An 11750-nucleotide genomic window follows, 5' to 3' on the forward strand; every position below is an offset into this window, starting at 1 on the left:
GAGCCCCAGACTCTTTCGACTCACTGCCAGAGCACCTCATGGCATGCTTCAATGCTCTGGAGGGTCTGAGGGTGGGCAGGGGGGTGCCCGCTGAGGGCAGGCTGCCACGGCCCCGCCCTATCTGCATGAGGCCCCACCCCTTCCTGGAGCGCAGGGCCGGGGTGTCACAGAGTGTGGGGGAGTCACTGGGCTCTGCACCCCCAGCCACAGTCACCTGTGAGACTCAGCTAGCAAGTAGAACAGAATGTTTAGTCGTTGACAGGGATACAGCGTAGCTCAGACTTCTTGTTACAGGAGCCAGGAGTAATCAGCACAATCCATCTTGGGGAAAGGAGGGCCCAGAATCCCAGCTCCGGGCCCCTAGCCAGCCCCCCCACGCCAGCGAGGCTCCTTGTCCTCCAGCCAGCCGAAAAACTAATTCCCACTCACAGCCACTGCTCCCAGACAGCCCTGCCTCCTGCTTTGTCCTGCTTCCAGGCCCAAGGGCTGCGTCTAGACTGGCAAGTTTTTCCGTAAAAGCGGCCGCTTTTGAGGAAAAACTTGCCAGCTGTCTACACTGGCCGCTTTGAATTTGCGCAAGAACACTGACGATCTCATGTAAGATTGTCAGTGTTCTTCTGTAGATACAGTGACTCTCCCGTTCGGGAAAAAGCCCGCTTGCGCAAATGCTTTTGCACAAGAGGGCCAGTGTAGACAGCTGAGAACTGTTTTGTGCAAAAAAGCCCCGATGGCAAAAATGGCGATCAGGGCTTTCTTGAGCAAAACCGCGTCTAGATTGGCACGGACGCTTTTCCACAAAAAGTGCTTTTGCGCAAAAGTGTCCGTGCCAATCTAGACGCTCTTTTCCACAAATGCTTTTAACGGAAAACTTTTCCATTAAAAGCATTTGCGGAAAATCATGCCAGTCTAGACGTAGCCAAGGTGTTGTTTGCTGTTACCTGGTCCTCCCTCAGGATGGGAGAGACTGAACATACTTCCACAGTGCGTATGTAGAATACCCAGCCTCCACCTCCTCATGCAGATAGCGCTGCAGTGTCCAGGGAAACTGAGGCTCTCTCTCTCTCTCTCTCACAGCTCAGGACAGTAGAATCATGTAAAGCATAACAAAGCAAACAGTGAATGCAAAACCAGAATGAACACAGTGGACTACAAGAGTGGACAAAATGTCCACTACGTCACACGGGGACATCCCACATTGCTCAGGGGCCTAGCGATCCTATCCTCAACTGATGAAAATTGGCATAGCTCTTTTGGAATCCAAAGTGACACCAGTTTTCATCCTGTGAGGCTTTAACCCACACTTTATAAGTCATTTTTCTTACTAAGGATCACAGCTTTTTCGATAGTATCCAAAGGAGGGTAAGTTTACTTCTCTGTGACAAATATGACATGAATTGCAAGGTACTCTATATAATGTGCGTCTCAAAAATATAATTTAGCTCATTGTCCCTGATTTGAAAAACACACTGAATCTCTCAGGACCACGAGCTGTCTTTCCGAGCCCAATGTTGTATGTAACTGAATCTCCCGAGAATTCACTGTTGTTTGTATAGTTCATTCATAAATTTCTCGGCAAACAGATTAAGAACTCATTTGCAGGGTTATTCCCTTCCATGGCTTCTCATTGCCAATGGAAAAAAATGAAAAGGAAAGTCTGACAAAGTCAGTGGCTTTTCCGGAAAAACTTGCCAGCTGTCTACACTGGCCGCTTGAATTTCCGCAAAAGCATTGACTTCCTACTGTAAGAAATCAGTGCTTTTTGAGGAAATACTATGCGGCTCCCGTTCGGGCTAAAGTCCTTTTGCACAAGAGGGCCAGTGTAGACAGCTCAGATTTGTTTTCTGCAAAAAAGCCCCGATGGCGAAAATGGCAATCGGGGCTTTTTTCCAGAAAAGCACGTCTAGATTGGCACGGATGCTTTTCTGCAAAAAGTGCTTTTGTGGAAAAGCGTCCGTGCCAATCTAGACGCTCTGTTCCGAAACTGCTTTTAACGGAAAACTTTTCCATTAAAAGCGTTTCCGGAAAATCATGCCAGTCTAGACGCAGCCTACTCATCTGCTGTCTGTTATCCGGCTTTGACCTCTTCCTCCGCGTGGTTGCTGCCTGCTGCCCAGGGAAGCAGAAGCAGGATAGGGGTCGGAGCTAGGGTGACCATCAGCCCTGTTTTTACTGGGACAGTCCTTTATTTAAGCCCTCCTCCTGATTTTTTTTTTAAATGGGCACATTATCCTGTTTTTTCCCTGTGCGCAGTGAGGAGCCGCTGGCTCTCGGGGCTTCAGCCCCACAGTGGGAGGGGGAGAGGAGCCACCGGCGCTCGGGGCTCCAGCAGCTGAAGTCCAGAGCACCAGCGGCTCCTCCCTGCACACCGCACTGCAGGCCTGAAGCCCCAAGTGCCGGCAGGCCCCCCCCCCCATTTAGGGCCAAAGCCCCAAATGCCAGCAGTACCCACGACCCACTCCCCTCCCCCCCCCCCCCCCCCCGCTTAGGACTAAAGCCCTGAGTGCCAGCAGCCCCTCCCTGCTTAGGACTAAAGCCCTGAGTGCTGGCAGCCCCCGCCCCCTTGGTGTGCCGTATTCAACAGGGAAATATGGTCACCCCAGCAGTAGCAGCACTGCAAAGGAAGCAGCCAGAGCTGGCGAGTGTGCCAGTCCACAGCCTGTTCCCACTCTGCACATTTCTCGGAGGCACTTCTGTGCTACTGCTGCCCAGAGAAGTGGGCACAGGACCACCTCCAAAGCATGAGCGACCATCCTAGAGCCTTCCCACAACCCACTGGTGGGCTGGAACCGACTGTGTCACGGCACTCGTGTAGGAGGTAGTGGTCCAAGTCCTGGAGAGCAAGGACTTGAAACGTGGCCTCCCACATCCCAGGTGAGTGCCCTTCGCCCCGGGAATGTTGGCTGTACAGAGGGAAGAGTTGCCCTCGTTTCTAGGGGATGGACTGCCATACGTACCTAACGCCAGAAGTTCCTGGCTTTGAATTCTCTGAAACCTCCACATGGGCCATCAGTCAGGACTAGGGCCCAGCTTAATGAGCTTTTAGGCACTGTAATCATTGTAACCATTTGGCTCTCATGCACTTGGGAAAAGGTGAGCAACAGCCTGATGTCGACATTTGCCGTCAAAGCTACCAGGATGGAGTAAGGCAAAAGTGACTATATTCATATCTGAGCAGCCATGTCAATGTGTGTACAGGGCGGCAAAGAGGCAATTCAAGAACCACTCCCATAGGATGTTTCACTAAGTCCTGCCAAGGAGTCCCTAGATCCTCACGCCGGACAAAGAGAAAAGTTTGGGGGTTTTAGCAGGAGGAGCTGGAGTGGATTGCTATTTCACAGTTGGCAGATGAGAGCTATGCCCTGAGTCCTTGTCAATTTATTTCCCAGATTTCACCATAGAATTCCCCTTACTTACAAGCAGAGTTCAATTGCAGCTCTCTTTCTGCCACCTACCACTAAAGTTTAGTAGCAAGTAAGGCCAATCACAATTCTATAACAGATGCAAGAATGAGGATTATTGGAACCAATCCAAAAAATGGGGGAATATTTTCACCAAAACGTTTCTGAAATGTTTTTCTTTGACATTCCACATTTTTTTTAAAAATTGCTGTTCCCTTCTATAAGCAGCTAAATAATGTGAGTCGTCATTTGTGGGAAATGTATCCATTTTTCCTTTTGGTTTTTGTAATTATGAACTTTTAAAAATTGTTGAGCATTTCTTGGGTATACAAAGCAGTCATTGTCTGCTAACAAGGCAAGGTCAAGGTCAAAAGAGCAATGAGCATCTCCAGACTCTTAATAGTAATGGCTCCAGTCTTCATTCAACAGCTAAAATCACTAATATTGTCATGCAGTTATTTGGAAAAAATCAGTGCCCTGGGCATTCTATATATCTGTTGTTTAACTTCATTTTGCCAATATTTCCCATAGCAAAAAAAATTAAAGAAAGGCCAGTCATATGATATAGAGAGTAGAAACCTGTTTATCTCCTGTGACAGAGAGGGAGAGAAGTCCCCTGCCATGGTCCGTACTGCCTGTCCGATGGATTTGTAAGTGTTGCCATGGTGGCATGCCAGTGACCTGGTTTACTTATCTGAGGAATGTTTGGAAGGTCCGAGATAAGGTAGGAAAAGGGAGAACACCAGCAATTGGGCCCATGTCTCATGCGGTCTCTGAGTATGTTTGAGATTATGGCCATCTCCGAAGGGAATAGGAAGCAATAAAATGTGTTGCTCGTGTCCAGGGCTTGACAAACGGCAGTGAAAGCTGCTCACCAGCCCCACACTGTGCATGCACAAGAGCCGCATTGCGCATGCGTGTGCCACCAATAAACGGGGCGTTTGTTGAGCCCTGCTCATGTCCATTCCAAATCCTGCCCACCTCCCCTTCTTCGGAGTAGTCTGGTAAGAAGGAACCAAGGGGGAGGAGGGCCAGCAGGGGTATATATTAGCCGATATAGCGGCACCAGGGGGCGCCACTGCTGTCTCAATGGATACTGCTAAGGGAAAATCTTCCGATCATGCATGCGGCATGTACACCAACATGGAATGGACATGAGCAACACATCTCGAAGAACAACAGTTACGGAGGTAAGTAACCGTTTTTTTATTGCTTACTATTAGTGTCTAGCAGTGCTAATCATGGATCAGGGCCGCCTGTCACCAGGTGGTGTTCACAGGGAAAAGTGAGTCCCTGATAAGCTAAGTATCAGGAATGTGACCATGACGGAGCCAGACAAGAAGCACAAGGATGCAATGAGGCAGAGCATGAGCAACAGGGAGCTTAGCTCTGCCTGACATTTTTAGGTACGTGGCAGAGGACTTGGAAGGAGTTTTGTCTTGAGCCCTTAGAATGATACGAAGTATGATTTCAGACATGGGGGGGCTCAGTTTTTACCCAGTGTTCGTTTATCAAAACCAGAATCAGCTAGCTGGGTTACGTCTCTCCAACCTGGCGTATTGACAGTTTTGTGAGACATTCTACAACACAGAAGACTTTTCATACCCATGGGAGCCACTCGGGCGAGCCCCACAGGTCATTTCACACGCAGTGTAGAATACCAAGCGTGACTTCGCTGTTAGGATGGGCTGCTTTGGATGCATTTCACAGCAGCCCAGAGACTTGTGACTGGGGGCTTCTTTATACTAGAATGGCCACAATCCACCTTGGATGACGACAGCGTTCGCACCAAAGCAGTTCAGCTACTGTGAGCCACGCTGCAGACCCACAAGTGGCTCAGACATCCAGTGCTCAATCGACCAACTCCTGGATCCTGCAAATCAGCAGTAAGGTACAGGATGATGCCCTACTAGCCTTGAGGCCTGCTGTGCTTTCCCCTTTGCCGCCTTCTCTCTCAGCCACCTCCCTTCAGACTCTGTGATTCCCACATGCTGTGTAGCCAGCTAATCTTGCCTGTTCCTTGCTGCCTCTTCCCAGCTTGTAATGGGTTCAAGTCCCTCTTGCAAACCTCCTGGAAACTGAGCCTACATCAGCCCAGTGCCCTTGGAGCAGCCACTCATCCCCCCCTCTTTAGTTACCACAAACAACTAAAGTGTCATGAGCTTTTGTGGGCAATTGAGCTCATCTGAAGAAGTGGGTTTCGCCCACAAAATCTCATGATACTATCTATATTTTGGTTAGCTTCTAAGGTGCCACAAGACTACTTATTTTAAAGTTACAGACTAACATGGCTACCCCTTTGAGATGGTTCTATAGCAATTCTGCCACAAACTGGAGTCTTGGTTATCACATTTAGTACTGCTTTAGAAACAGTGGCTTCAAACAAATAAAAGTTTATCAAAGTATTCCAGCCAGCATTGCATAGGTCTGCTTCTGTCATTGAGGTTGCCATTAAGAGATTTGAATGGGACAAGTTTCTTGGCTGAAGAACCTATTGTGGTCTTAATTCCATCATACACGCCTCTTAGAGCTCTTAGAGCTTTGCATCTTCTTGCACACACCGCACTGCTGTGAATGGGTGCACTGCCTTGACGTTCATTGCAATGCATTCTTGGCTACTCTGCGTTTAGCCTGTGTCTCAGGACATGTAATGATGGAAATATGTGGTACAATTGACTTCAGTTATTGGACACAGTTTTTCAGAATATGCTGCAAACCAGTCTTTATTACATACGGCTTCTTTTTAAACCAAAAGTTCAGATTGTAGCCACATGGATATTTATTCTGAGGGCATTTTATGCTGCATTAGCATTCAGAGAAGTGCAATCAATGACATAGATTCCCTGAGATTTGTAATAAATTGGAAACATCTTCCTTGGTCTTTTGTGTTGTTGATGTTAATGTGCGGGCAACAGCTGTTTGTGGTATGATGGAATTTCTGCAGTGAAAGCCTTTTTTTTTTTGTAGCATGCATGCCTGTGTCACCTTCTGCACTGTGGAAATTAAGAGAACATCCTGTTGGTATTTTCTACAAGTGACAGTTGGTGCCAGGATCCAGTTCTGAAGTGTCTCCACCAGACTTTCCAGCTAGGACTACCTTTGGAAGCAAGTGTTGGGTACAATCCTTGGTGGGTTGGCAGAGCTCCAATATTCTTTGCCCGTTGTCATTCATTTTTCCCATTCCACGGTGAACAATGCTCAGTGAGCACATGTTGTGATCTGAGCCACCTCTAGCATTGAGATCTCCAGACAGACAGACTTCCTCATCCAGTGTTAATTTACTAATGACACTGCTGAGTTGCTGATACAGCAAGTCCTTTTCTTCAGAGGAGAAGGAAAGTGCTGGACAGCCAAAGGTAAGGATGATAATAGCAAAGCAAACTGTGGTGGACATTCTTAATGGCACGGCACAGGCTGACATTGCAATCAGGCATTCAAACTCAGGTTCCAATAAGGTTTTGACGGCAAAACCCACCCCATGTTTGCTGCACCCTAGTTTGCTTTTTTCCAAGGTAGAATGGGATGCAGTTAGCCTGGTTTCAGAGAAAAAGTTATGTCTACCTCAAGCTTCTCCAGCTCTCTATCAACAATGTGAGCCTCTAGATTGTTTATATGACACACCCATGCATTGAATCCAACTCTTTGGCACGTCCCACTCATTCGAGTGGGAATCTAGCATTCCACCCGCATCACTCAGCAAGTGGGGAGGTTCCTGGTTTAGGCACTGAGCACCTGACCGACAGTAGGTTGTACCGGGCTCCATATTGCGAGAAACAGGCCATGCGGGCCTGACCTCACCGTGCATATCCCTTGGAACTTTTATTCTGGGTAACCGGCAGAGATTTTTAAGGCCAGAAGGTACCGTTCTGATCCTTTAGGCTGTTCTTCTGCCTAAGACAAGGCAGGGAATTTCACCCTGGGATTGTGGCAATGGAAGGAATTTTCCCTCTGACTATCTCAGTGAATCTCCCCTAAGAATACTGCAGCACTGCCATTGCTGAACTGTTTCAGCTCCTCTTTCATCTTGATCTTCAGAGCACTGAGCAGCCCTGGTTCCCACTGAAGGCAAGCTCTGTGGTCAAGGGAAGCCTTGGGGTGAGCCGCTCCTCCAGAAACCAGGCCATTCATAATTCAGCTTGAATGACTGTGTCTCCCTCCACCCCTGCTGTCCTTTCAAGCCCATCCAACACCATCTGGAAGGGGTCGAGACTGAGAAGAAGGGCTACTCTCTGACTCCATCTGTCCTGTTTGGAGTCTTTCGTGCGGGCTGCCTCCAGGACACTTCTTGAATATTTTAGCTAGAGTTCTGGGCCCTGCAAAACAGACCTCATGCTTTACTGATGTCTGCGCTGCAGCTGGAATTTTTCAATCAGATTTCAGGGAACGAAACTAGGCCCTCTCTCCCAGAGGCTTGACACAACTGTGTGCGTCCAGAAGGGGGAAGCTGCCTATTTGCAGGGCATGACCACACTGTGGAGGTCCAAACACAGCATGTGCAGTCATATCTGAGCTAGCTTTGCCCAAGCCCAATAGCAGGGAAGCGGGAGCAGCGTGTTTTGCACCACAGGGGCCCTTGTGCAGGCGGCTAGATCACGTTGCCATCTGTACTGTCACAGCAGCCCTGCGATGAGTGCCAGAGCTAACAAGCTGAAATCTAGCAGGAGTACTTGTGCAAGTGTGGACCTTACCTCTCCCCATTGCCGTGTAGAGGAACACACCGCTACAGCCAGCCAGCGGCCTCAGCAACATGTATGGCCTGGTCCCCACTCAGTCCCATCTCGCTACATTCTGGCGCAGGCAAATACTTGGCACGCAACACAGCAGCCGCAGGGATGGGTTGCTTTGCACCAGCTGCTAATGGCCCCCACAGCCTAGAACAATGGGTCCAAGGTATGGAGATGTCTGGGTTGTGCCCCTTTCCTCCTGAAACACCTCACCATAGGGTGAGCCAGGACAGGAGTAGTGGGGCAGGCTCTCGCAGAGTCGTAGGACTGGAAGGGACCTCGAGAGTTCATCAAGTTCAAACCCCTGCCGTCATGGCAGGATCAAGCACCATCTAGATCATCCCTGACAGTGTCCATCCAACCTGCTCTTAAATATCTCCACAGATGGAGATTCCACAATGTCCCTGGGCAATTTATTCCAGTGTTTCACCACCCTGACAGTTAGGAAGTTTTTCCTAATGTCCAAACTGTACCTCCCTTGCTGCAATTTAAGCCCATTGCTTCTTGTCCCAGCATCAGAAGACAAAGAGAACAATATTTCTCCCTCTTCCTTGTAATACTCTTTTGGATACTTGGAAGCTGCTATCATGTCCCATCTCAGTCTTCTCTTTTCCAAACTAATCAAACCCAGTTCTTTCAATCTTCCTTCATAGTTCATGTTTTCTAGACTTTTAATCATATTGGTGCTCTTCTCTGGACTTTCTCCAATTTTGCCACATCTTCCTTAAAATGTGGTGCACAGAATTGGACATAATACTCCAACTGAGGCCTAATCAGTGCAGAGTAGAGAGGAAGAATGATTTCTCCTGTCTTGCTCACAGCACTCCTGTTAATGCCTCCCAGAATCATGTTTTTTGGGGGGTTTTTTGCAACAGTGTCACACTGTTGACTCATATTTAACTTGTCTAATATGTCCCACAGATCCCTTTCTGCAGTACTCCTGCCTAGACAGTCACTTCCCATTCTGTATGTGTGAAACTGATTGTTCCTTCCTAAGTGGAGCACTTTGAAATTTAAATTCAGCCTGTTTACCTCCGACCATTTCTTCAGTTTGTCCAGATCATTTTTGCATTATGACCCTGTCTTCCAAAGCACTCTCATGTGGCTGCTCTGTGCAGAGGTGTTCTCCATACAGGGGGCTTGCCCAGTGCTTTGTGTTGGGGGTGCAAAAACCAGAATCTGGGCCTCATAAATCTAATCCTAGTGAACCAGGGTACACTGGATTATTATTTCCAAATAAGCTATTCTGGAATCGTTATTCCAAAATAGCTTATTTAGAAATAGCACGTCTACACTGCAGGAAAGCCTCAAAATTAGTCCGAGGCAGACTTCCCTAATGTGGACGTGCTATCTCGATTTAGAGCCCCAGGAGGCACAGGGGAGGAATAACTTAGAATGACCCAGGTGAGGGGCTATTTAGAAATAGCAGCAGTGGAGCATCTACACATGCCGTATTTCGAAATAGCTATTTTGGAATAGGCATTATTCCTCGTAGAATGAGGTTTACAGATATTGGAGTAAGCCGCCCATTATTTCAAAATAATGGAATGGCTGTGTGGATGCGTGCATTGTTATTTCCAAATAATGCTAGTTATCTTGAAATACCAGTGCAGTGTAGACACACCTCCAGTGTACTTCAATGTTAGCTTAGTCTTAGGGACTCATTGAACTTAGGCCCATTTGGTATACTGAGCTCAAAAACCCGGTCTTTTACTGGGACAATGGCCCACTTGCAAAACATGCAGGCACCATGCATTGCCTGATGGACCTGATCCAAAGCCCACTAACGTCAACAGAAACATTCCCACTTACGTAGGGTTGGACGGGCCTGTGAGAAGCCAGCAAGGCTACTCCTGCCCCACAGCAAGACAGACCGGGCTAATCCTAAAGCAGCCTGGACAGCTGTTTGTCCAGCCAGCGCATACAAAATGCCCAGGGTGGCATTTCTACAATCTCAGTTGGAAGCTTATTCCCTTTATGGATGTGCTACCTCAACTGAGAGCCTCAGAAAGCACTGGGGAGTAGTTACGTTGAATGACTTTGAGGAGTCGTTATTTCGAAATAGCAACACCAGAGCGTCCACACGACCGCTCTTTTGAAATAACCATTTCAAAATTAGTGTTATTCCCCAAGGAAAGCAGCAGCACAGATTTTGAAATAAGCGGACCATTATTTGAAAATTATGGGCTTGGTACTGTGGACGCTCCACTTATAAATTCGATCTACGGGGGGTTATTTCCAAATAAAGCCCTAGTGTAGACCAGGACCTAGTGGCTAATCGAAATTTCCCTTACTGCAAATTAAACCCATTATTTCTCCTGCCTTCAGTGCACATGGCAAACCATCAGTCCAGGGAGCATGGGCAGCTGTGGCGAGCCGGACACCTGCTCACGGTGAGTGTGTGTGTGGGGGGGGCGGGAGTGTAGAGTTTGAGAGCTAGCTCCAGACTGTGTCTGGACCTTCCAGCTAGGGCAGCTGATCGATGGCCAGTGGGGCTGGAACAGTTTTTGGAGTGTGGGTGCTGATCTGCATTCTGCCTCCCCACCCCACCCTTATCCCGGCCACGCCCCTCACCACCTGCTAGAGTGGGAGCCAGCAGCTGGGAAACTACATGTGGGGTTTGGTGGCAGAGCCCCCGTTTTGGGACCAGCAGCCGGGCAAGATCTCGGAGTTGAGTTTGGCCTTTGCCAGTTTTCCGGTCACATCTGAGTTTTCATCTGTGTGCCTGGAGCAGGGCTGGCCTTACCATGAGGCAAACTGAGGCGGCCGCTTCAAGTGCCAGACTGGGGGGGGGCACCACTAGGACCCAGAGTGTAGAAAATGCAAAGTTTTGGCCCAAGCGAGAGAGCATGGGGGCGTCATTTTTGCTTCCCGCCTCAGGTGCTAAAATGTTGTGGGCCGGCCCTAGACTGGAGACTGCAGTAGCTTCTGTGATTTATGATTCTACGTTATGAAATGCTGTTTACAGTCTTTGCATAGTTTAGAGGTTTTGAAAGTTGTAATTAATTCTGTTACTGGAAAGTGATTTTACTTGGGCTGAGGGTGAATTTAACCTTTAAATTAGATGTTTATCTCTGCACAGGAGATTTTTCGTATTCCTGTTTTTTCTTATGTGTCTTCGTATACAATAACCATATCAGGCTCAGCTGTAAAATACCTCTTTGTCCAGTTTTAGATTCACCTTAAAGGCCTTTTTGTAATAATAAACTTTTAATTCTAGTTGTTTAATAAACTTCAGAGGGGTAGCTGTGGTGCTGCAAGACTATTCGTTATTTTTTAAAAGTTTTTTTAGTTACAGAGTAACAGAAAATGTAGATGGTATCATGAGCTTTGGTGGGCACAACCCATTTCTTCACATGAATGGAGTATTTCTTCATGCAACACAGAGTCAACCTGTGGAACTCCTTGTAAGAGGATGTTGTGAAGACCGAAGAGAGCTCTTTTCAGAAAAGAGCTAGATAAATTCATGGAGGATTGGTTCATCAATGACTATTAGCCAGGGTGGGTAGGGATGGTGTTCCTAGCTTCTGTTTGTCAGAAGCTGGGAATGAGTGACAGGGGATAGATCACTTGAGGATTCCCTGTTCTGCTTATTCCCTCTAGGAGCACCTGGCACTGGCCACTGTGG

This window comes from Pelodiscus sinensis, chromosome 11 (assembly GCF_052426305.1).
Source record: "Pelodiscus sinensis isolate ZL-2025 chromosome 11, ASM5242630v1, whole genome shotgun sequence".
In the NCBI taxonomy this organism is placed as follows: Eukaryota; Metazoa; Chordata; order Testudines; family Trionychidae; genus Pelodiscus; species Pelodiscus sinensis.